Genomic DNA, 27,556 nt, shown 5'->3' on the forward strand with positions numbered 1-27,556 from the left:
TCTGCAACACAACCAGATCTTGCCTTTTTCCTCAATCCCGGAAAAGTGGTAATTGTGAGCGTGCGGGGGAAGCCACCAGTGTGACGGGGATTGTTGCAGTAATAGCAATATCGACTAGTTTCTCCAGCTACATTTGCTTAGTGCTCTGGAGGCCCGATCAATAGACTCTGAGCTCTGAAGCCCTGCTAATCAGGGCTTGCATCCTTGCAGGGTCAATCTTCTGCTGAAACTAAATAAATAAATAAAAATAAAAAAGAACCACAAAGTGAAGAAGCAAAAAAAAAAAAAAAAAGAAAGAAAAAAAGGGAAATGACGGGGGGAATAGAACGAAGAAAACTTAAAGGGGCTGATGATGACAGCCAGAGTTTATCGACAAAGATTATTTTTTTTTCCCTCTTTGTTTTAGAAGTAAACTCATGTGGCGTGCTATCTTTCCATCTCAGCTACAGCGTAGGCGTGAAGCGCCATGAGAGATGTAGATTGCTGCTTCACCTCTGCTTTTCCTGTGAACCACGGTTCAAAAGTCAAGGGGCATCTGGGTTGCTTTGGGACATTTGGAAATAAAAGAGGCGAATCATATTTGCAAGATTTACTTTTGATATCTCATGAGGATGCAAAGAGCTCGACTCAAATATACGGAAGGAGGGAGTTTATTTGGTGCAAGTTAACATTATTAGTCATGCACAAATTTAAAGGTATGCCTTTTGAGACAACAGTCTCAAGAGTACCTAATGACACAACTGCAAGCAGTGCTGTGCACAGACGGGTTTAAATGATCTCCTTCACGAGTGCCGTTAACAGTTTAAGAGGACTCTGAACTTTTTAACCTAAACCGATGGAGTTTTTTTTACTGCAAGACTTTTAGAACAAGGCTTCATTGCTTCATGGGGGAAAAAACTGAATGTTTCAGGACCTGGTTGTCTGATGTAAAAGTGCTATGTGATCAGGCTGTTAACGCGGTCCTGTTTCCATGCTTCCACTAACAGGAAATCTTTTTCTCTCTGACCAGCCTATGAACTAAGTACTGGTAGACTTACGGTGCAGACATGGTCTTTCCTCAGTTATTGACACCACCGTTAAAATGTGCGCAAAGGCCTTGAAATAAGTGTCTAGGGAAACTTGGTGACTACTTGTAACTGATCTGCATCAGTAAGGCTTGAAATTATCATTTTTTTAAACTCCCATACCATCCTCCTCCTTGTAAATGGGGGTGAGGTCCTTGTCCAGCCATGATTGTCTAAGTTGAAGCTGTTTTAAAATGTTTTATTTACTATTCGGACTGTGGATATAGGCTGGTTAAGACAGGCAGCTTCTTCCTGGTTTATGAGATTAATCAATACACATGCAGGACAGTAACGTTATGTTCTCATGTCTTTCCCATGTTTAAGAGTATTTAAAAAGAACCATGTTGACCGGTTTTCTATAGCCAAGGGAAATACAAAGTTGTGGATTACAAATTAAAAGTTCCTAAACACTCTAATCAACTTAAAAAAAATTAAAAATAAACCAAAAAAACTGTTGAGCTGAGTTAATTAATCTGTCAGATGTTTTCTAATAAATTCAGGTATTTGAGAAGTTTTCTTCTGACATGTGTGCTAGCAGTTAATGCAAACTTTGCATACTGTACATGTCACAAGTCACACAGTAATCACAATTCCAACTAATGTTTCAGCACATTGCGTGTTCCCCTGTCATTATATGTGGCCCTGATTAAAATAGAGTGAATATGAACCCTAAAACACGAGTATTAAGCAAATAGATGCACATACATTTAGACATAAAATTACACATGCAACGTTACACAGGATTCTCCTGCATTGCCATTTTCATCCATTCATATAAAAACTGATTTTGTAACCATGGACTTCAACCATTGCTCATCTATTGTTCTTTATAGTTTAATATTTGAGGGGAAATATGGAGTTAAATTGTTATAGAAATGCCCAAATCTAGCGTATATTTGGATTTTTATTGTACATTTATTTAGAGTTGTTTGTATACCTGCTAATTGCGATACAAAACTACAATGACCAGGACCCATGAGGACACAGGTATCACATTACTTTATCATGTGCATGTCCCAGATGAAATGTAAGACGGAAAAAAAAACTAGTAACAATGCACTCAAATCGAGACAGTTTTAAATGCTTTTTTTCTGAACTTAGAACTAGTTCCTTAGGAGTGTAAATGCACAACATTGACACCGATCACACAAAAGAACAAAAACTGGACACAGTTGTTAAAATATTTTGCTTGTTGTCCAACGATCCATGTGATTTCCATGTTCCTGGACCAGACTGAGAGCTGTGCTTCAAGTCAAATAATCTCTCTGCAGTCTTCTGCACATCATAAGCTCAGTATGGAATGCTATGGGAAATTCACGGGGGACCTATCCATCAAATATTAATGATCTAGTTGAGCGAAGCCGGTTTTCTTGCAGGGTTTTTTTTCCCCCCCATGATATCTATGGTCACTGCTAGTCCAAGAGAGTGTCTACAAAAAAACAAAACAAAACAAAACAAACGGGAAAGGAGAAAGAGAGAAAAAGGGTGAGAAAAGGCAATAAAGGTGGGTTCGATATTTCTTTTTTAAGGGGCCAGGGTTTGGTTACCTTTAGTGCAAACCTAGGTCCCTGGGTGTAAACGCATATTTGTACACCGTTTCCTTGCCTTTTCTCATTCCCAACACTTTTTTGGTAGACTGTCAGCTGGTGAACGGGGATTACCCTATTCAGAGACGAAAATGTAAATGGGAACTTTACATCGACACCAAGGTTTTCAGTGACGTTCCATACCGTCTTTATGATAACCTCAAAGCCCGACCTATACGTCTGAAATTTGTACCAGCTGAATATTAAAAGGTAAAGCATGTCATTCAGTAAGACAAGAATTTGCTGAATTTCTTTCAGCTATGCTTTGTAGCTGCAAAAAACTATAAGCAATCAGAACAAAACACGGAACAAATAACTGTGCAAATACTCAAAAGATCTGTACAAATAAAAACCTTGCACACAGACAATGATGGAAATATTTAATCTGCTCATCAGCAGAGTCTTATTCTCCATCTCTTCCACAACAACCCCCTGAAATACCAACACCCACCATAGCTGCATAAGTGGAAATGCAGGGTCAGCACCCTCCCCTCTGGCCTTGCTGACCAACAGATATTCTTATAATCACCTTCTTTCTACACTTCCAGGCCTACAACCAATGGATCCCTCATCTCGCTTTGCCCCACTGTCTCTTTCCTATATACCAGGGGCTTTACGGAGCGGAGCTGCTTCGATACATTAAAACTGCTGCCCCATGATCAAACGAGCAAATACCTCCCGGGTCAGCAAAGGGCTGCCCCACGTCAGTTAACAATGCAGCATTTAAACATCAGTCGTATGCAAAGCGGCCGATTCGCAGGGGAGGAGATGTGCGGCAGGAGAAAGCGGGGAAGCAAGGTCTGGACTGGAGAGATAATGAGCGCGGGAGCCGACAGGAGGACATCAACAGCTATTTAACGGCACCGTGTCAGCACCTACACAGCTTTATGATAAAAAAAATACAATGATGCGAGGCTGCATCAATATTATAACAGGGATGAACTAATCATTGCGCATTTTTATTCTTTGTTAAAAAAGCAGACTAAATTACTTGTGCTTGATTCTGGCTTAAGCTATGCGTTTTGTGTCATGTAAATTATACCTATACTAGCATTGTTAAATTACAACATATTGTTATTGTAAATCTACAGAGGACTATTGTAACAGAATAAAACTTTGACCTCCATCACAGATGCTGGAACTGTATCAGGAGGACGGAGGAAAATATTAAAGATTTTTGACAGACCAGGGAGATGTTTATTTTACATACTTATGGTATTCTTTTGGCAGCCTAGAAGTCTACACCGGCCAACAAAGATGTAAGGCCAGACTGAAAACGTACAAGTATGGGTCATGTTTGCACTCCCTCAGACCGATGTCTCGGGATGTGTGGCCAGCAGAGTTTGCGGGGCCACTAATGTACATGTTTGCTTTTACATTTTTGACAAGAATATGATGCACCTTCTAAAATCTGTGGAACTCTTTAATCACGCAGTGAAAGTACAGAAGCGTTTCTTTTTTTTTTTTCCACAGCTGTCTCCCTCTGCCTACTGCTTGGTTAACCGGCTGACCTGCTGTCAAAGGAGCCTTTGTGAGCGCGTATTGGCGGAAGGCCAATCAGATCCTCTGGCTTGTCTGTCTCAAGGAGGAAAATGGCGCCCCTGGTATGCCATCAGCAGCAGAAATGTGCAGACTGTCTGACTTCTGAGGCAGCCTTTGCTTGCTGTGGCCCTTTCCAAAACTATGCCGGAGGTAGTACCTGTCTGGCCCGCAGCCAGAGGGACTCAATCTGGAAAAGGCTGCTGGTTGTTTATCAGTTTATTCACTTACGCCTTTCCTCACACCGGCACTATAAAAACGTTTTTTTTACCGTTTCAAATCCACTTCCACAGGTTCCCCTCTGAACTATACAGGTACAACATGGGATAAATTGCAAATATGTGGGTTCCTGGAAAATTTACTGATTGCCTTCAAGGTTAAAACCTCACTTTGACTTAACTTTCTCTTTTACTTGCGCCCTGGTATTTTAAAGGCCGGAGGACACTTTGCACTCCAACAAGGTTTCTCGGGTCTTTGGAAGACCAGGTCAACAAGATCACATACTGGTCACCTTACTCCCCATTAGGGAACAATTGCTTTGCCAAATATTCCTCATTTGTTTGATGCCAAACTCACTTGATGTTGATGTGTTTGAAATTATTTTTTCTGGCAAACCTGCTGAACTAAAGCAACAGCTCATATATTAACCATCTAATAGTTACTATGGAGGCTTGGGAAACCCAAGATAAATTTTTGTTCCAGTTCTCAAGTTGTCACCTTTGGAAAGTATTTTATGCTCCCTATCGTCCTCCTCATTGTGCACTGAAACAAAATTAATTTGGAAACTAATCCAGACTTCTTCGTCCCAGTTGGTTCTTTTAAACATTTTAAATATTGCTCCAAATGTAGATATGGAAAAGTTTAATCTAGTAACAATTTCTTCACGTGTGAAGATGATGATTTTTCAAATCAAATAAACTGTGTGAGAACATTAAAGCATTAAAAGATTAAGTCAATTAAAGCCTCTAGTCTCATCTTTACTAGGGGTGCCAATAAGTATAAAGAGAGTTGTACATGTCCATATATTAACAGTGTATTAGCAATAAATTAAATGATGAGAGGGATTTCATTATAGGGGTATTATATAACAAGGAGATTTCCCCGCCAAAAAACAAAAACAAAATCAAACGCAATAAAACAAGTTCTGAGAACATAAACAAGACTTTGCTCACTGTATCGCTGTTCATATTTACTGTGTAAAACCTGCCAAAGACAAATACAAGTGCACAACAAAGTGCCACTTGTGACACATCATCCAAGGAAGCAAATGTTCAGGCTCCTGCTTCAGAAACAAACTTCTGACAGCAGAGGATGATGAAACAGAGCACATCTCAAATTATTCCTGCACTCCACAGAATCTGCTAAACCTGCAACAGCCTGGAGCATGCCCCTCACCCTGACACTGACAGAAAGATGGAAGGAAAAGTAAGGAGAGGAAATGAAAATAGGTATGAGAGTGTTGACATCGGAAGGTTTTAGTTTTTAGCATTATTTAGGACAGATTTCTTTGCAGTGAAAACATTAGACCTCTCTGCTGTTTACCTGCTTTTCTGGCAGTAATGTCAGCAGTTTAGTGAATGTGTATAAATCAGAAGTCCATCTCCCTTTAAAAGTTTATACACACATGTAGTGCACTTCACTTAATCACTGTCACACTGATTCACTCAGGAAACCTGAAATCTCATGTTTGGGCCCAAACACAAACAACACTCTTCACAGTATCTACGTGTTTCTCTGAGCTTGATGGGGAGATTTAGGGGAGCCGAGTCAGCGAGAAGCAACTGTACCTGATCTGTACTTGTAGTGTCAAAAAAGCTTGAAATGGAAAAAATAGAATTTAAGGCTATCCCATGGTAATTGTCGCTTCTTCTAGACTCTTGTCCTTTCTAGACTTCCTTCAAAGTTACCTGATAACAAGACCTTTGCCTTAAAGGGCCAGTCTAACACCAGCATGGCGTCAAGACTGGACTCAAACAGATGAGAGAACAGAGAATTCACCGAATTCAAGTCTGATTTCGAGAGGCGTCGAGAACTCAGCTGGTGACCAGAAACAGACAATTTTACGCTTGACCTGCCCTGATTGGTAATCAGCCGGTTTGAAATTAATGCTACTTTCCCACTGCTGGTCTTAACGCTCAATTCTGATTTTATTCTGAGACCTGATTTTTGGCGAGGTAGTTCCCATTACTTTTAAATTTTGACTTCAGTGTGAACTGTTGGCGGCTCCAAACTGACCCGAATGCGCAAAGAACACAATTAATGAGTTCACACAACCCGCTTTTGTCCAACAAACATGGAAGAAACAGGTTTTATGGACTCAAGTGTCCAACGGAAGCCATTTATTGTGTCAGCGGGTGCTGAGGAAGACATAAAAAGTAAGTGAAACTCTGGGATTTTACAGGTTTTTGGCTAAACAGTGATCTGATTGGCTGCAGAGATGCACGCAGGACTGGTGGGGCCGGGATTTTAACATTTTCACAGAGATGGAGTTCATTCTTTAGAAAGTCGAAGGCAACTTTTAATAATACCAGGGTCTCTCATCTCGACTCCAAAGGCAGGACACTCGCCGCAATCATTTTTATCGCTTTGCAACTGGAGCATATTAAGAAGTTGAAATGCGATACAATGGATTGCAATGAGTGAAAACCACTTCGGCATCGCAAAGTTCTCAATGTGCAGGACAAATTTTGCACGGCTGCGTGTTACGTCCTTAATCTAAACGGTTCCTATATGAGCCAGTCTTAAGTAAATGTTTCACTAATGTCTCAAATCTTGCGGTCTCCAGTGAGCAGCGCCGTGGCAGGCAGCTTCCGTCTGTCTTGCTAATGCTAACCGCTATCACCTCCAGCTGCTGCTGGGGCAAAGTTCTGAGACGTGTCGATTGAAAGTGACGTCAAAGACCCATTAAATCTGCCTCGGTGGTTCCCACTGGAGTCACATTCCAAAAGATCAGATACAAATCGGATTCAGAACCACATATGGAAGTGGCCGAAATGCGCCTCCACTGGTTGACCTGCCAAAAATTTCACATTTGGGCCAAATTTGCCCACAGTGGGAACGGGGCCTAAGAATCCAATCTTTTCTGAGACGAGCAAACTCACCAAACATAACTGCTAACAGGTTGCAGTAACACCAACCCTCTTGAGAGTGGAGGTTCTTACTAATGGAAGCACATTCAGTTAGCTATTCTCAGTATCAATGAGTTGTTTAAAGTCCAGTCAGAGGAAGGACAACAGCCGTCAGAAGCTTACAGAAAATAAAAATAAAATAAAATAAAGCAGATTTTCTATGGAAGCATGTTTGCTGGTCATTCTGGGGGAGAGTTCAGCTTACAGCAGTAAGACGGAATAACACGCTGCAGAAAAGTTGCTGTTTTATCTTTTTGAGGAGTCAAATTCTTTTTTTTTTTTTTTTTTTTTTTCTTTTTTTTTTTTTTTTTTTTTTTTTTTTTTCCCAGTGTCCTGTCTAGCACTATGGCAATAGGAATTGATATCTCAATGGCAGATGGAGCTCGACAGATTTTGCTTTTACAAGTGGAGCAAACAGCTTTCGCCATAGTGCTCCACTTGATTTATGCTTGTAAATAGCTTTATTATGATTCCTGCAAGGAGAATTTCAAATTATATGGACATGACAATGGGAGAGTAAAGGAAGAACAAAAAGTGAAAGAAAAGAAAAAAAAAAGAGTAGAGGTGAAAGAAAGAGGAGATAAAAGGAAGAGAATGATAAAATGTCCTCTGTCTGCTCCATCACCTGGAAAGAGACACAAAAAGAACAGCACAACCAACAGACATAAAGCAACAGATACACTCTAATAACACCTAGATGCCATTGCTAAATCATATATATTATTATGTAAGCTGACATGTGTAATGTGATATTTGAAAAAAGAAAGTGAAAAAACATAAATAAATAAATAAATAAATTATAAGATTACTGTATATAGGTGAACACTTAATACCTGGGACCCAGCACCAGTGGGAGATGTGAAAGTGCACTAGTTTAGGTGAAGATTATCCAGAAATAGCTTGATAGTGATTGTGGAGAACCAAAGACCCACCTTCCCCGAGCACAGAGGCAGGCGTCAGGGGACCCGTAACCCCAGACTCCCAAAGGGGTCCCTAAAGCAGGTCGCCCAGGAGGGGCCGACACAGGATATCTGCAACCCCCCCCCCAAGGAAGGAGCAGAGACGACCCCGAGGAAATCCCCCAGCCACCGCAATGTCGACGCCCTCAAGAGCCGCGGAGACGAGCCCGTGGGCTCCGCCGGCAGCCAGCCCCGCTGAAGTGGTCCCGGCCATGGGCCCTGAGGGCCAGAGGCCCCAGGGGCGCCCCGCCCCCGCGACGAGGGCCCCGGCCGCCCCCCGGGGGGCCAGGCCCCGCGAAGAGGCCGCCAGGAGCGGGCCGGCGCACGCCCGGAATTTGAGGAGTCAAATTCTACCTCTTATGGGAAATAATTTGCAAAGTTAATGGGGTCTAATTACTATACTGTGGAATAAACTTGAGAAATGAGCTTTACAGTTAGTAATGCTAACAACACCAATTGACAATATAATATGACCTATGTATTAGTTTTGTCATTAAAAATAAAGCAAAATCCTGTTTGACTTTGGAGCCTGATAACAGTGACTGCTCTTTCTCTCATGTAGTGCGACGTTGCCTCTGGTACTAATATAAAAAATTAAGGGCTCCTTAAGGCTTATTTATAGTAACAACAAATTAATGAATAATCTAAAAGTTCAACATATGACAATAAAATTCAGCTTTTTTAAGGTTTGATGTGTGCAAGATAAAAAAAACATTATGAGGACTGTCTAATCTGTGTTGTGAATGAGATATGCTTCATTTTAGTTGGGTTGTATTTGCAGATACCGCTGCCCCATAACCTGGAGGATAGTACAGTATTAGATGATTTCCTGGTGCAAAAGAGAAGGCTGTTCAGTCATTCAAAAAGCAAAAATAAATGTTCCAATCGATATTTTGAATGTTTGTATTTATAGCCCTTAAAGGGAAATCGGCTAAAATCGATATAAGAAGGTCAGAGCTTTACAAAATCGGTGACTGGAGATTGACCATAAAATCTCTGATCAGTGTATCCTTGGTCTTGTGTTTCACTAAACTCGGCTCATGAAGTAGGTTAGAACTTGAAACACTCCCACCGGGAGCAGAAATAACCCTACAATGCGAGAATCAGAGCAAGCAGCTCCTGAAAGGTGAACGAGAGCTTCTGGGAGGAAAAAGAAAAAACAAAACAAGCAAGGAGAGGTAGATATGACAGCGGAGGTAAAAACGGAGTAAAGCTAAAAGAAGTTATGAAGTTTAATGATAATAGATGAAGAGATCCCTCCCTTGTCAAGTGTTCCTGTGATTGTGCCACTCGGTTCCTGAGGCGGATTTCACTGGTTATTCTATTCTTGTCTGCAGGCCGCAGTGTTGTGTAAAATGAGAGGGAATGCTATGTTTTGGGAAATCTAATTTGAGGCTCGTGTTTGTTTTTTCAGTCTTATTTTGCAACCAGGAGGCTAACTCCAAAGTAGCATACATTTTTCTCTTCCCTCTGCTTTCACAACAATGTCCAGCAGCAACAACGAACACAAGCCTGTGTGCGCGGCTTGGGCAAAAGGTATTATTCTGACATCAGCTGCTTTTTCTCTCCCGTCTCTCAGATTTAGCTCAGAATTATACAGACGGTTAATTGGAAGGGTTTTCGTCACAGGAGCATATGCCTACATATAGATGCATTTAAAAACAGAAATGTTAGCAGTCATCCTTTGGCAGCTAATTGCGACATGCTCCCCGTGGGAGGAGAGAAGGGTCCTCTGTCGATAATTAATCCTCGTTTAAAAGAGTAAATGACATTCATTAGTGGGGAATCGAGCCAAGTACCACTATTTACATGGCAATAATCTTGAGCATGCTGGTGGCAGTCTTTTAATGTTACAGAAATAACTCTGGGACAGGGGATGGGTACAGTTGCTTTCCTCCCCCTTTTTTCCCTGTGTTTTCACACGCAGGAACAATTAGGCTGAGGCGAACAGATGGGGACGCCTCTGAGTGTGAAATCTCCTCTTCATCTCATTCCTATCTCATTCACTCATCCTCGCAAACTCGGGCATGAGACATCTCTCACAGCCAAAATAAGGACTAATACACAAGTCCTCTTCAAAAAAAAAAAAAATACACAAACACTGACAAGATAGTGTACTTTTAACTGAGCAAACTTTTGTGTTCATGATAAAGGAAAAGCTTTTACAAGAGGCTAAACATGGCCTTTAAAAATAGGCAAATTTGAGGAAGAAATGATAATAATGGAGAAAAGGGCAATGATATCAATGCTTTCAATATGGCTAACACCCACAAAGAAACCTTTTAATTATTTCATATATATATATATATATATATATATATATATATATATATATATATATATATATATATATATATATATATATATATATATTTTTTTTTTATTATTATTATCAATGGGATGCCATCATTATATCATCAAAAATGTTCCTGGGCCAAAATATTTTTATATCTTTTCTAAATTAATATTATTGGTCACATGTAATTTTAAAACTTTTGAGAAGCTGAAATTTGGGGTTTTATTGTCTGAAAGTCATAATTATATAAAATATCAGAAATAAAGGCACAATAACTATTAATTTTCTAATTAGGAGATACACATTTGAACTGCACCTGACATACAAACATATTTGAGTCATCTCAGCTAAACCTTGTGAAATTATCAAAATGTTGCATAATGGGCTATTTGTTGCACAACCTCAAACTTTCCCACAATGGCTCTAGTGTTTGTGGAATGTACTGTACTGTCAGTGATGTAGACAGGACAGGAATGGAAAGAGGGAAAGACATGACCCGAGAGAATAAGAGCCAGTGTTGGTCACAAAACCTCGGCAACAATAATGACGGGATGCCTAGCGAGAGATGGGAGCAAGAGTTGTGAAGTTTACTATCTTCACAGCATAATCAGCTTTTGTGTGCTTGATCAAAGTGTGTGCCTGGCGAGCCTGGGCCTTGAGTTGCAAGATGAACTGTGGTCTGGATTAAAAAAAAAAAAAGTCTGACTCTAATAAACTTTCTTTTAAAATGTATTGCAAAAAAAATTGATGAAGAAATAAATAGTAACTTGCAATGTAAAAAAAGAAAATATCTCTATAACAAATAGATGCAAGGCCTCTAATATATATCTTCCTGGTGTCAGCAGCTTGGTTGACATCTACTGGAACATTAGAAAAACTGACACCTCTGTTAGGAGTTTAGAAGAAGAAGAAGAAGAAATCGTCATTTGTCATTGTAGTTGTACATTTCAGCGCAATTTGTCTTCTGCATTTAACTCATTGATTAGGGAGCAGTCGGCAGCTTTTACAGCGTCCGGGGAGCAATCTGAGGCTAAGGGTCTTGCTCAGAGACACACAGTGGCAGTCTGCAGGGATCGAACCGGTTACTTGCAACCTTCTCAGAGTGCAGATGCACCGCTGTAACCATTAGGCCACCGTTGCCCAAAAAATGTTGGTAAGCTGGATTTGCCCAATTTCAGATAAAAACTGCCTAAATAAGTTTAACGTTAATAAAAGCACAGTTTTTCCTGTTAATATAAGCTCACTTCCTCATATCTTCCAAATATTTATTTTGATAACTGTTAACAGGTTTAGGTAGGATAATCCTCATAGAGCTGTGATTACAGATGCTAGGTTTCCATCTGAAAGACAATTTCTAACTCAGTTCTTAAAAACAAACGTAGGTCTTTTAATATCGACTGAGCCATTAGCGCTGATAAATCTTGATTTAAAGGTGGTGCTGAACAACCTGCTGGTGTTGTACAAGCTATTTTTGTGTTTCATGCAAGACCCTTGTACAGCCACTAAGTGTCACCTCCGAGTTGGTACATTTGTGTATGGCTAGTAGGGATTTTTATTCAAGTAACAGTTGTGTGTGAGATCTGAAGGGACAAATTTTGACCTTGTCACATACCATGACTTTTCTAATTTCTATTCCAAAAGCTTACTGTGTGCATACAAAGGTTTTCTGGTTAAATTATCGTGCCCTGTTGGCTCATTATACTTTATTTCTGTGTTTATAAAGTTATTTCATAAATAAAGTTCTTTTCAGGCTCAAAAAGGACCAGGTAAATACTATGAGGATGAACGTTTGCCGTATATTGTGTTATTAGAAGATGCATATATGCCGTTTAATGGTCATGGTATGGTAATAGGGTCCTTTATTACCAGAAGCATTCATTGACAATGCAGTAGCATGTAATTTGTGCTTTTCTTCTGTATCTCAAAACTGTTTTCCTCTGCAAAATAAAACAATATAACAGCGTGTCAAACATTTGTTAGAAGAAGTATTTTGAAAATACATGATGTGAGTCCACACGGGCCATCTGGCTGTGGACAACAAAGCTGGTAATTTGATATAAACCAGTAAAGAAATTGCTCCAGCACCCGCCCAGGCTAAGCACTGGAATGTTGGTGGATTAACCCATCCGCAATCTCAGATTAATGAAAGTAGGCTACTATCAAATAATTAGCATTTTTTTTTTTTAAGAGAGCCAAGTCTACTTTAGCTTTTAATCTTGTTGCAGAATCAGCGTTCTGAATTCTCACCTGTCGAAAACACAGACAACAGGTCGCGCACAGATGAAAACTAACACACTTGTTTTTGTGCAACCTGTTACCCATCTTTGTCCGCTAAGTACAATGATTAAGGTATCAGTCCTTGGGGAACCATTTCGAGACAAAAACAGATGAAGGGACAGCACTGGGAATACAAAAAAAAGCATCATGGTTTCAGCATGCCGTGAGCCTCCTCTGTGGGGAACTTCACTGCTCCCTCAGGTCAGGCTGTTAGACAGGGAGTGGTCCATTAGTCTTGTCACCTTTATCCAAAATATTAGGTAACATTTTCTGGTGTTTGGTGACACCAAGGTAGCACCCTGATTCCCAAAAGCACTCCTCCTGCATCATATTTGGTTACAGTCCCCAAACAATAGACTCTGTCAAAAAGATAAACACAAGCCTTTGCCTTTTGCTTCGTTATATTACTAAATCCAACAAATAAAGCAAAGGCAGGGTGAATGCAGAATTTTCAGTTTTTGACAATAATTAGTATGCTTTGACACCTATTTTTGAAAATATAAAACAAATAATCCTCATTTATGTAGCCACTGGGACCTGCTACAGCCTCTCCAAATTTAAAAAGGCTAGAATTTGAAGAAATATAATAAAATCAGATGTGTGGGTCTTCCCAACTTGTGCATCCAGCCAGCTACTTCCGCCATCTGTTTTCCTTCGATCACAGCTCAACAAGCTCCAATCGATCTGCTTACCTCCGGAGATCAAAGGTTTGCACGGTTGTTGTACATTTAGCTCGGGCTGAGTCCTCCCACATTATGTCTAAATATTAATGATAATAAAGTCTCACACCCATCCCCGTGTCAGGCAATTACAGCCAACATCGATCCTCAACTCTCTGCTCCAATTAGAACTCACCTCTCGTAATGCGTCTCAGCACATCAAAGGATAAGAGCCATTGATCCACTCCTGGATCTTAACATTTACGGTTCGAAGAAGGAGAAAGATGTGGCGTAGCAAAGGGGGGGGGGGGGATGCAATAGCCTGACTAGAGGGGCAGAGAGAAGCAAAATAAATCATTCTATCCGGCAAGTCAGGAAAAAGAAGTGTAAAAACTCAAGAGTGTGGGACATGGCTGGGGAGATTCAAAATAACAGCAGTTCTGAAACCAGCCTTAGAAACATTGTTCCAGACAAGGTTCCTACATTAAACCCTGGAATATGCAAACCCTGAAAGTAAGGAAGCTTTATATATGTAGTACCACCCATGTTAAAATCAACAAAAGGGTGGCCATCAAAACTGTGTAAAAGACAAGGAGAAAAATATGAAGTTGAAACTAAAGTTAGAGAACAATAAAGTAAAGTCATATGGGACACACATATCAAAATTCAAGTCTAATATGATAAGCCTGCAGTGTGGAAACATGTTGCGTGGACTAGTCATTTGACCTTTCTCTTAATTAGACTCATTTCTCTCCTCACAGTATAGCTGGTAAGCTGGATTTGATGGTTGATCCAGAGTAAAGCATATTTCTCAAAATATTAGCATGTTTCTAAAGCAGAGCATTTTTTATGACTTTTAGACAGTAGCTCTATTATTCTGGCCATAAGAAAGCTTCTGCATCTCCAGTGGACTCTCTTGTTGGAGAAAATTGACGGTATGATGAAGGCTAACGATCAATATATAATAAAATATGTCATATGTCATTGCAAGGATAAATACTTAAAGCAGCGTTGTTTAACATTTAACCACTAGGAGCGCTAGACCTGTAACTTCCAGATTAGCGCCCCTGGAGGTCACTGGCAACACTGCGCTGTCGCAAAATTAAGCTGTTTCCTTCCCTGTTTTGGAATCTGATAGCAGACCCTTTGGGGTAGCAAATTAAGAAGTCAATGTGTTATTTGTAAAGACCAGGCCACATTCATCCTTCTAGATTAAATCCCACATCAGAGAACCATAAATAAGTGTCACATCTGTTTGCTTTTGTTGTTATGGCAGTCTGAGTTCAGACTACCGTAACCTAGGATTGGTCATGTGACCTAGAGCGGTGCTCTAGGTCTAAGTCTAGATTGAGCAGTGAGAAAACTTTGCTCCTGTCAAAAAGACCAGACCCAAATGAGGCAAATAGAACTGATCACCTATATATGTACTGTGATTGTAATACATGTTTGTTTTGCGTCTCACTCTATGGTAAGCTATATATTTTCAGAGCAAAGCACTGCCATTCTAACCTTGCAAGCCAGATTAATAATGTGTAGCACTCTTGGTTTAGTTCTACACATTATCCACCTGGGACTGCTCCCATTGAAACTGTTCGGGGAAAGGAGGGACATTCAGCTGAACTTTCCGAGATGATTGGGTCAGGCGACACGTAGTGCCCGCCTACTACAGTTTAGATTTAGCCAGTCACAGTATCAAATGAAAATTTCGTAAGACGCCATGAGAAACCACAACAAGTTATGCTGGTCAAGGCACATTTATTTGGATTGTGACACTTGCGACAATCGTGGATTCTGACAAAACAGATGTGTTAGCAGCAGCTGCTTCCGCTGTGGGCTCAGCAGCTCTTGCTTTTCGTCACAGCTGTATGTCCCGCCTTAAATCATAATACTGCAACGTGATTGGCCGCCCCATGCTGAGTCGGTTCTTGAACTGTTGAGGTGGAACAAGATGGATTCTCATGTGTTTGTGAATGCACAAATACTACGAGAATTCAACTTGCAGAAAAGGTTACTGCGATTCACCATTTGTGCATCCCCCCAACCTTTTGACATTTTTTTCTTTGCTTCATTAAGTGACTTTTATCTTTGCATTAACTATCTGCTTATGAAGTTAAGAACCTGCATACTTGCAAACTCCTTAATTTGATAAAATGCTTAGGGGAAAGTGTTTGTTTTTTGATTTACTCTTCCTCAGTAAACAATCAGTTGAAAGTTTTGACATATATTCCAAGCTTTGGGTAAAGTTTTAGATGATAAGCAGTGAGCAAAAATCTTATTTTAGGTCTATAAACCGTGGTATCAGAAATATTTCAATAAGAATATGCCTTCTCAGTTTCTGTTGCATAAACAACTGATACATTTTTCAAAACCTTTCGACATGCACTAACAATGGGGGCTTTATATGCAATGTTTAATGTTGATGCCAGAACTAAACCGTAAACTTAAAACTACAGTTACTGAAAAGGCAACAAGAAATAAAGCACAAGTTATCAGTGGAAAGGGAAAAAAGCCACCATGTCTTCACCCACACCAATGTCTTTAAGCTATCTATCCTTCACAACTGACCTTTATGACTTTGGAAAGTTTATAGAAAACAGAAATCTTAAATCCTCATACAGCTTATAGATGGTAAAAAAACAAAACAGCTCAACAGCACAATAGGCATAGAGAAAGATGGCAGAATCTGACCCACTGAGTCTATAGACAGCGACGGGTCACCATTAAACCAGGGACATTCCTTACACAAATGAAGCTACACAATCCCACTGTTGACACCATTATTTGACAGGGCTCGTTGTTATAGTGTTTCCCCGCTAGACTAATAGCACTGATAGTCTTGGCCTTGGTCACGACCTCACAGAGGCCTTTGTCACAGAGCTGGAAGAAGGCTTGTCCATCGCTCTAGGGTACAATGATACTCTTCATGACATCGTAATACACCGAGAGTCTGTGCAACTGGAATGCAACCCAGTGGTTTGTATACCTACAATTAATTGGCTGTGGGTTGGCCACTTGAAGATGAGCTGAAAAATGTAAGCTACAAAGTCGCATGGGGAGAAAAAGCAATACAAGACACATGTAAAATGTGTACGCCAGTTTAATTTAGTAACAGTACTGCAATAGTGATTCAAGACTCACAATTGTTGAACATTGTGAATCTTGAAAAAAATTTTGACGAACAATTAATACTTACAGAAGGTAGACTGTCGTCCTGACATACTTAAGTACAGGAAAACTATTTATTTGCTTACAGTAATACTATGACAAAAGATAATTTAAATATTTTTCTTGAATGTCTTAGATCAAACAATTTCAATATTAGACAGGGATAATTGACGACACACAAAAAAGCATTGTTTCAAATAATGCATATACTAAGGGAATAATGATAGCCCAGCCAACCTGGAACTATGTGAAAACGTTAATGTCCCCCTTTGTTAAGTCATAAATTAACTGTGATTACGCACATTTTCTCTAGAAAGGTGAGTCCAATTTCTCTAGATACTCCAGATTACTGCCAGTCCTGCACACCTAAACAGAACCTGTCTGACAACATGAAGCATGTCAAAATGTCTAAAATGCAACATACCATGCCTCTATCTAAAGAAATGTGAGGGAAGATGAGAACAAAAGCCATCTGTAAGTCTGCAAAGGGTTGTAATACAATATCAACGGCGTTGGGACGCCCACAAACCACAGTGGAAGACATTATACATGAATGAAAAAAGCATGGATGAAAATGTCCCCATATCAAATAAGTAACCTTAAGTGCAAGCAGACTTGAGTTATGCAGAAGTAAAATTATCAAAAGGCCAACATCATGTAAAAAAATGAATATAAAAAAAAAAAAGTGTTGGAGGGGCCTTTAGATGTGATTTAGATGTTGCAGCATGATCTTAAACAGTGGGCTCATGATTGAAAATCCTCCAGTGCGGCTCATTTAAAACATTTATACAAAGAACAAGGGAGGAACATTCCTCCAAAAGTAGAGAAAACTGTTATTGAAAATGCGTATGGTGACAAAACCAGAAATTAGGTTTTAGGGGTAGCTACATCTTCATATGGACAGTGTTTTTGAAAAAAAAAAAAAAAAAAAAATGACAACTGCCTTTTGTATTTATTGAAGTTATCTTTGTCTGATATTAAAATTCACTTGAGTTAGACAAAACAATTAGTAAGGGTGCATATACTTTTTCCACAAGACTATGCAAGGTCATATGAAGGTAAGTGAATGAAAATTAACTTGTGATGATTTAAAAAAAGTCTAGGTTCATAAACTACAAGCTATGAGCCCACATTAAATAAAAAAACATCTCAGCATTCACAAAATCATTAAATACGCCTTAGAAGTCTGTAGTCTATTACCACCTTAACATTCCTTAAGTATTTTTTTTTATGTATATATATTTTTTTCCTAAAACCCACAGTTTTTCAGCTGTGGTATCCCTCGCCATTATGTGCTTTGATAACATGGTGCTTTGCTTCAATTTTGTACCTTGGCTGCTAGGATGTAATTAAAGATCGGTAAAATGAAACCAGTGTTTAGAAATGGTTTATGTCTAGTCTGTTTTCAAATCCTCCAGTACGAGGGAACTTTTAGACGGGATAAATGTACGTCAACGTCTTGTTAAACAAAATGAGAGTTCTGGCCTGGAGACTCAGGGAAAAACAACCGCACAACAGAGCCCCAACAGGAGCCAGGAAAGAGGACAAATGCAGCAGAAACAGCAGGAAAACATTTGTTGCTGGCTGGAATATCAAGCTCCTCACATGTGTGTGATACTCCATGATGCATTCAGGTCAGCTGAGGAGAATGAGGGTATTGGCGGGCTCCACAAACAGGCTGGGAAAATGACACTAGGATGTAAGGCCAAGACATCACTGTCCTCACAACTTCCCCGTAACAGTGAAGCAATGTTAGCCGTGGCGCCATCAGAATGTGGGGTAAGGGGGTGATGGTTTACACAACGGCTAACAGGATGTAAGCAGGCAACCCAGCAAACTTTTAGAAAACAAACAAGATGGCTCTAATTGCTGAACTGCTCTGGTTTTCAGAATGCATAGTGATATTTTAGGAAGAATTGGATATTTTCATTGTGCTGTCTCCATCTAACAGGCAAGAATAGAGCATTTGTATGACATCTGTGAAACTTCCTTTCCAAACTAGCTAAAAGCTGAAAATATCATTTAGCTCATGTTATATTTTCTTTTAGTTTTGATGGGTCACATATCCTTTTCAAATTAGGTGGAGAAAAAAGGGATAAAAAAATAAGAAGCTGCACTCATCTGGTTGCATTTGGTGAACTCATCCTTGAAGTGATAATTTGATGAAGAATTTTCTGATTCATTCTGAGCATCCTATCTTCCTTTTTAGGAGTTAATTAGCAGGCCCCACATTGATTTGGCCATATTTGCTTACTCAGCCTTGTAAAATCTCTCTCTCTCTCTCTCTCTCTCTCTCTCTCTCTCTCTTAGACTGAGGACATCTCTCGTCCACAGCCTTCTTTAGGTAAAACCTTTGGTTTCCTGTCAGATTCGGTTCTACTCTCTGGCTCAGGACCTAGGCCATTCCAGAACTATAGTTCTATTCTGGTGATGCCATTCTTTTGTTAATTTGCATGACTGGCTGGAGACACTGTGATGCCTAAAAATAAAACCTGCCTTCATGTTTATCTTTCATTTAGACACCGAAAGGTTTTGGGTCAAAGCTGACTGGTATTTATCACGGGTAATAATTTAATTCACATAAAAAAAGTCCAGTTCCATCTAAAGAACAGGAACCGCAGAGCATGATGCTACCGGCACTATATTTCATGGGGGTATGACATTATTTTGGTAATGCGTTCCTGTTTTGGTGCCACATTTTTGAAATTGTGTCCTTAAACATTCTGCTTTAAGGCTTTGGGATTTTTCAACCACATTTTTTTTCTTCCATCCTACAATAGATTTGTTTATTTTGCTATTGCATTTTAAAGGATATAAATCACCTTAAATGCGAGGAAAAATAAATTTTGTTTTTCTGAATGACTAAAACCTGCCACTTTAACAGGGGTGTGTGCACATTTTAGATCCTACTGTATCTCTGATAGCAACTAGGATGTCCTTTATTTAAACAGGAAACTCCCCATTGAGATTAATAATCTTCAAGGGAGACCAGGCAAAAAAAAAAGACAAATAAAAAAAGTTACAAAATATTACATGTAAAACATCCTATACAAATAACATCCACAACGAAAACTGCAAAATGTTACATCAGAAAGAATCAAAAAGACCATCAATCTAATTTAAAAGCATTCAGGGAGAACAAGCTGTTAAGCTGCAAGACATTTTGCAGAGTGTTCCAAGTTGTGGGAGCTAAGCAGGCAAAAGCCTTTTTTCCAAGTTCAGTGTGAACTTTCGGGACAGAGAGCAAGTACCGGTCATTGGAACGCAAAGAGTTTTTCTTGGTGCTTTTTTTTATTATTATTTTACACAGATTGGAAGAAGACCTAGAATTGCCTTATACATAAACGTGTAGCAATGATGGAGTCTACTGGTAGTCAAAAAGGCCATATATGCAGAGCAGTGGTTCTCAAAGTTGGGATTAAGACCAACCAACAAAAGTAGGGTCATGATATCTTTCTCAGAAAATCAATCTAAATAAAAAACAAACAAAAAAAAAAAATCACTAAATATTAACATTTAGAATCTGTTCTTACAAAGACGTAAAAGCAATATTTGTTGTCACTGTACCTCTGTGCAGTTGACTTAGTTTAGTGTAAAAGCATCTCTACCAACAGACAGGGCCAGGAGTCCCACTGTTTTCATTTTTTTTAAATTGGGAAGGTGACAAGTTTGGGCTAGAGATAGGTTGATGTTTAGGGAGTAGAAATGGAGAACATTGCATTACATATAATTTGATCTTGCTTGGTGTTAGCAAGTTGTAAAAAATAGTTACTTCTGACAAATTAGATACCAGGAATTTATTATTTGTAAACTAATTTCCATTTATGTATAAGAACTTTTTAATTATGTCTTTTTATATTGACTATTGTCATCTAGCATCTGCAAATTCTAATCACATTTGCTGTTTTGCATATTTTAAAAGACCTAATAGTTAATTTTCATAAGAAAATAAGAAAAGAGGATGTTAAAGTGGGTAAAATAAAATTGCTCACAAAACCACACATTTTTAATGGATTTGCTGTCCACAAAAAACAGTGTTACCTTACAAAAGAAGACAAATAAAAAGATTTCTTTAAAGGGGTTTCAGTGCTGTGAGCACGGATCGTCATGCTGAGACAGATCACAATGGGATGATGTTGACCCTTAAGGTGCAAACTGTGATCCCTGTCGCCAAAGAGACGGGAAGATTGTGGTGTGAGCAAGGAAATCTTCTCTGGAGCTGGCGGCGGGCCTGATCTAGCACCAAGGTGCACAGCCAACAGCTCCCATCCCTCAGTCACACCCTCCCTTCCCCTGTGCCTTTTCCCCATAGCCTCCTGAATGCCAGTCTGCCTGGCTAGTGTGGTCCAAAAAGAAGCCAGCCGTTGGGGCCAATGGGGCACGGAGCCTCTGCCAGCTGGGCCAGCACTTCACGGCCGAGCACCACTCTCCAAACAAACAGAGGAATGGGCCACAAGCCACGGGCAACATGGAACCTGTCATTACCAGCAGTGCAATGCTGGTACACTCCCCAAAAAACCCGAGCCAGGCCAACAGCTTCAGCATGCAATGCACTTGACTTTAACAAATCTATCAGCCGCTTTTGACAACAGAGTCACTCTCACATAACTACACAGACTTGGACATCCAGTTTTTTGAGTTTAGTAACACCTGAAAAATTATATCAACTTTAATCTTCAATCCTTTTATGTTGCACCTCTCTTGTAGCCACGATTAAGGCACAGAAAAACATAAATCCATTCTGTCATACACTATTTCCATACATTGGAAAAAATAAAGTCAGATACTACATCACTAAATATCATTTTGCCTGCCTGTGAAAGACATTTACAAATCAAAGTCTAAGGCCTTACTTAACTTTAAACAAACCAGTGGAAATTTTTAATGAAACCCTTGAAGGGGCTCAGTTATTTTATGAATCTCTACGCGATTCACTCAATACAAAGATTTTCTGATTAAATTATTGCGCCCTGTAGAGTTTTCATATCTTATTTCTGTGTTTTACACCATGTTTTTGTTATTTGTAAGTAACAAAGTTTTTTTTTTGTATATGACAAGATCGCTTGTGATGAATGCTCACAATGAATAAACAAGAAGCAGCAATGGAGGCAGCATCGTCCAAGAGGTTAAGTAACCCTAACCCTTTAGATCGGGTTGGTCTTCAACCGCACTGAGCAGTCACCTTACTGCGAGACATTGCAGGATGGTCAACTGGCTCCTACAGTAGCTGCGTCAATTGTTGCCATCTTGGTTTCTGATAGGCCTGCAGTACTGCCGGCAGATGGCAAAACAATGTTTATGTCTGCTGATCGCGGCTGTTGCAAAATTCTTTTCGGGTTCAAAAAGGACTAAGTAAACACTATCAGGATGAATGGTTGGCGTATATTGTTTTATTGAAAATGAATATATGCTATTGTTAATTATTTATTTTTACAGACATAATATGTGATAAGGCCACTCTATTCCAACCCTAACCCAATTATAAAGTCATCGTTTGAAAAAAAAAAATTTTTACAAAGACAAGGTTTAGGTGGATTACCAGCTTTAAATAATGTATATTAAACATTTAATATACAGGACAGTGGTCATCCCTGAGTTAATTGTTTAACCTGTTCATTAGAGTAATTAATAAAAAAAAATACTTATGTATTTTTTCGGACCACCTCTTACTATCAGTAGGCATTGGAAAGGTAGGGGCAGAGTTAAAAAAGATTGATTTTTCAAGAATCAACATAATTACATAGTTAAAAAAAACAGGCAAAGGACCAAACAAACTGGATGGGGAATTCTGGGTATGGGTTAGAAACTGTTTTATCAGATTATTTTTGAGCCAATGTAAATCTGCACCAAATATAAGGAAATAGGTAAAGATGCCTTACAAAAAAACATTTTCATACTGCTGTACTATCCGACACCTTCTCACAGAAACAGCTGCTTAAGCAAATCCTGACGAAACTTTGTGCAAGAAATAACAATAGTTGGATAATTCTTTTTTTGCCATAATTTGAATTACTTTCAGTTTTTGTGTAGCGATTACATATTCGGGACTTGGAAAAGCCACCACTGCATGATTACCTGTTTAAAATGTTGGCATATATTAAAAGCCCAATTTGCAACTGAGGAAAAAAAAACATAAAAAACTGAACAAACAAGAAAGAGAACAAGAGTCCATTCATATTTTGAGTGGTTCTTTAAAAATGCCAGAAAGGAATGGCATCTTTCATTTTCACAAAGTAGTAAAATCTGTTGAATAAAACAACAATGAGGATGTGAATCAATAACAAAAAGGCAAAGCATCACTCTTCGATTCAGTTATTCCTTTCTTTTCCCGTATTTCTTTTTAAATCTGTGACACTTCTGTCAAGAATGAATCACTACAATTTTATATGACAATAGAAAGAATTCAAACAATATTGGGAATGAATTTGAAGATTGGATTTTGGCAAATAAGATATTTTGAAAGCAGTTTTTTTTTAGTATTTGTTAAATAAAAACTTGTGTTTTAGGCAATGTGGAATGCCCCTCACAACACCACCAAACCACACTAAGGGATGGGTGGATCTGGCCTTTTGCCTTCCAGGCTTTGGTATTGAAACACAAAATACAATATAAATCCTATTTTTGTGTTTTGTATAAAAGCGTTCAAGGTTAGAAGCTGTTTTGCTAAGAAAAAAGGGACCAATGTGATGTTAAAGTATTTTGATGGGATCTCCCGTTGTCTACAAATTTCTTTCCTTTCAACCTTTAAACTTTCTTAAAGAAAAAATTATTCTGTTTTCTTTGTTTTGCCCTGTTGTGATAAAGGAGATCTTTCATGCCATCAACAACATGGCAACGATGTTCTGCCTTTGTTTCATTGCACCATCCTGGGGGGCTGTTAGGATGAGAAACAGACATGCAGAGGCGCAGTAAATGATTGATGAGCGAGAAGAAAATATTACGACAAGTAAAAATTTGAGCATTTCTAAATTTTTAAACATTTGCACCCTGGAAAAGGAGTACATGAAGAGAAACATCAATAACCGTAAAAGGTGAATTAACCATGTAGCTTTCTGCAAACAACTGGATTTTCCCCATAAAAAACTGCTTGAATCACACTTCGAATCAGCTTTATTGGTCAAGATTGTGTTCACAAACAAGGAATCTGACTTCAATTTCAAGCGTTCACAGCAAACAGGCCATGAGTATAAACATATAAACTTTAGAGGAAATAAAAAATAAGGATAAGTGGAGCAGTATGTGTCTGCATGTAAAGCCATTTTAGCTGTAAATAAATGAAAAAAGGGAAGGTTGTGACACTGCAAATATGCATATTTTATTTGACAGTAATGTACCTGATTGTTCAGGCTGTAAGGGGGTTTATTGTGTTCATCAGATCAACAGGCAGTGGGAAGAAGCTGTATATGTGGCAGCTGGTTTAATGAATAGTGATCTGTATTGCCGACCTGAACGTAAAAGTCTAAACCATTTGTGTCCAGGATGTGTGGCGTCTGCATAGATGATAGCTCCTATTTTCCTATTTCCTAGATGTGTATAGGTTCTGGATGCAGGGAAGGTCAACCCTGATGATTCTCTCTGCAGACCTAATCATTCGTTGCAGTCTGGACCTGTCCTGTTTTGTGGACGAGCCAAACCATTCCAGTGATGGACGAACACCGGAACAGACTGACTAATGGCAGCGTAGAACAATTACCAGCAACTCAAATCAACTCAATGCAGCCTCAACGCAAGGCGTTTATTGTCATTGTACATGTGCACAGTGAGTTTCTTTGGGACTAAGAAGACGGTGGAACTTTTGAGGCTGGAAAGAACCTCACACATTTCCATAGACCTGCAGACGATCTGAGTGAGAATGTGGCCAGTTGGTCAGGGCAGGCTTTGAGGCAGAAGGGGGGAAATACCATTAGATCATTGAGTTTTCCTGGTCTTCAGATGGCGAAAGAGCATATGTACCTTTTCCTCAGTGATCTTAAGTGCAGGCAGGTGATCAGTTGTGAGATGGGAGGGGGCTATAGAGTTGTTGCTGATGGGGGAAAATAGTCTTTTTGTGTGGGAGTGAGGTTTGAATAGCGGGTTTTCAAACCTACATGAGAGTCAGTAGAGGTCATCACAGTGTGGGGAGACGGGTTTTTAAAGCTAGTAATGGTCTTTAAGCTCCACAAACTACTGTTAGGTTGTTAGCCAAGTAGCTGCTAAAAGTGTAACTCACCCCAAAATCAACTTTTATTGTAGATAAACTGTATAAACTGGGCCTAGGGTGCTACTCTAATGTTACTGTTTACATTTTCATGTTAACTTGCTTATTTCTGCCATATTTGTCTTAAAACCACCTTAGGGCTGCCCTCTTAGGGTTGAATGGTGGCTATTAAAGGAGAACGTTCCTATTGGTTCAAACGGTACATGCTTTCATCATCATAGCCCCATGTTCGGGTATAATAGCATCTCAGTCAGAGACATGCCCCGTCACCCCCGTAACGAGTCAGACTCAGAAGTTGGAATCGTGAGCATTGAAAGCATTGATCAATAGTGTAGCATTTGTTACCATTTTGAACTCTAACCAGTGATAGCTATGATGTCGGTAACGTCAATTTACCACTCAGAAACTACCCCCTAAGGAGGTCTGTAGACAATGGATACCATCCAATTTTGATTGATTTGGACAATGTTTGAGAGTTGCAGCTTTAAATTTTTATATTTTCTCCCTTACGGATTGTTTGTTATACTGTACAGGACATACAATATTCTGCTCAAAGGATTTTCTCACGGATGATGACGGACACATCTGGATTGGCCTGTTGCCAGGTGAATGGCACTCAACTGACTGCAATGTACCAAGTGTAAAGTTTGGTGTAGAGGAGATTACAGTGTGGAGGAGTTTTTTTCATTGGGTTAGGCCCTCTGATTCCAGTGAAAGGAATTTGTAAAGCTTCCACACAGCAAGACAATCAGGATCTTAAGCTTTGTGGGAGTAGTTTTTGGGACAGGCCCTTCCAACTGAAACATAACTGTGCCCCCGTGCAGACAGCATAGTCCACAAGAACATCTCCTCCAACATCAGTGTCTGACCACACAAATGTAATTCTAGTATAGTCAAAAAATTATCTTAAACAGTCTTATACAAACTGTAAAAAGCCTTCCCAAAAAAGTTGAGGCGGTTAGAGTCTCAACTTCAGCCTCAACCTTATGGATTAAGAAAGTGGTGTACCTCATGTGTGAAGGCAGACAAGTGCATATTTTATGTCAGATTAATGGTAGTTATGGTTTGAATGGATATATGCTCTCACTTTTAAATCACAAGCACAAAGCATTTTAACTGGCGTGTCTAGATTTTATATATCTACTGTACATACAAACATTATTACAGCAAAAGTAACATATATTGTCACAGTAAATAACCGGTGTGACACAATTGCCAAACTATGTACAACAGAGCAGCTCCTTTTTTTCCTCTTTACACAAAAACAGGCTTTTATTGATGCAGCGGCATTCCACAAAATTCCTGGAAGCGGTGGCAAAAGCATGCCCAGAAGTAACCACGATGGCATGCTGGGAGGAAAACGGAGTCAAAGAACAGACAATGTGATAGGTTCTAATTGCTTCAAAATGTCCTGGAGAAGACCCCCTATTACCTATTTAAATCGGCTGATAATGGGAGGCTAGGAGAAGGAGATGGAGAAAGCGGGGAGGGTTATGCAGAGGGTGAAAGCTATCCTCTGTGTTGCTGTCGCCTCATTATTTTCTGTCTTGACGGACGCCTGCGCTCAACCCCTGGATGAATGGTCCTGTGCTGAATAAGTTATCGCCAGACAGACAAAGGGAAGGGTGCGCTCAACAAACAACACAGCTCTACTGCAAAAGCACAAATCTCTTCTTCCTCTCCTTCTCAGTACCCCCCCCCCCCCCACCCCCCCTCCCCACTTATACCCACTATCTTTTCCCTCTTTCTCTCTAGACGAAAGGCTGGGCCTGCAACAGACTGAGAGCTCACCTGTAATTTCTACAGAAGCTCACAGTAGGAGGGGGATAACATAAGGGATATAATAAAACAAAAGGCAGGAAGGAAACCGGCATCTATGTTCGCCGAGAAGATATACACTTCCATTCCTCCATTTTGTTTTATCTTTCCTCTTTGTTTGTGCAGCACCTCAGTAATAACAGGGACCTCCTTTGGACAGCATCTGAAGATGTCTGAGAGGATGCTTTTTGTTCTCAAGACAAGGCCCACAGCATGATCGTTGAGGATGTTTTGGTTTCATCTGATGTTTATTTTGCTTTTTTTTTCTGTTCTGTGGACTGTCAAGGGCTTGGCATATCAAATCAGGATCATTCCTATACAATTCTCCCATGGGTTATGGATGTCAAGAGGATTCCCTATAACTGCTAAACAAGCGCTAGGAAATATCTACACGTGGAAACAGCTCAGCTCCCCAAATTATTATGGGGACGATGAGCTCCGCATCTGCCAATTCCTCACCCTTCCCATCACTCAAAAGTAAGAGGTGGAACTTTTGGACAGGAAAGCCTCTTTCCCTTCTGACGGGGAAATCAGAGGGTGCCGTGGCCCGACAGGCGCTTGACGGCAGATCAAAAAGGGCGGGTACCCTTGGAGTGACACCTGGAGCCACTTCAAGGGATGAGAGCGCCACTGATCTCCAGTCATCTCGTCAGAACGACAGTCTGTCAGGGTTAAAGGAGCGGTGGGGGAAATATATAGAAGTTCCATCGGTTCGGATGGCGTGAGCGAGGTCCAACGAAGCATCACCTCCATGTCGGCGGTGAGATGACCCCAGAGCATTTAGAGGAGTGATGGTGCAAAGACTGCTCTTTTTTTTTTTTGTTTAAATGTTGAGACTCAGCTTTGAAGACGAGTTCCTGGACAAGCT

The 27,556-nt window shown here is 39.7% G+C and overlaps 1 protein-coding gene across 4 annotated transcripts in view; it reads right to left on the reverse strand.

Moving 5' to 3' along the window:
• The window catches only part of vti1a (vesicle transport through interaction with t-SNAREs 1A), a 164,845-nt gene that overhangs the window by 18,236 nt on the left and 119,053 nt on the right, over positions 1 to 27,556 (reverse strand). The gene's annotated exons all lie outside the window — the stretch shown is intronic.

This window comes from Fundulus heteroclitus, chromosome 10 (genome assembly GCF_011125445.2).
Source record: "Fundulus heteroclitus isolate FHET01 chromosome 10, MU-UCD_Fhet_4.1, whole genome shotgun sequence".
Taxonomy (NCBI): domain Eukaryota; kingdom Metazoa; phylum Chordata; class Actinopteri; order Cyprinodontiformes; family Fundulidae; genus Fundulus; species Fundulus heteroclitus.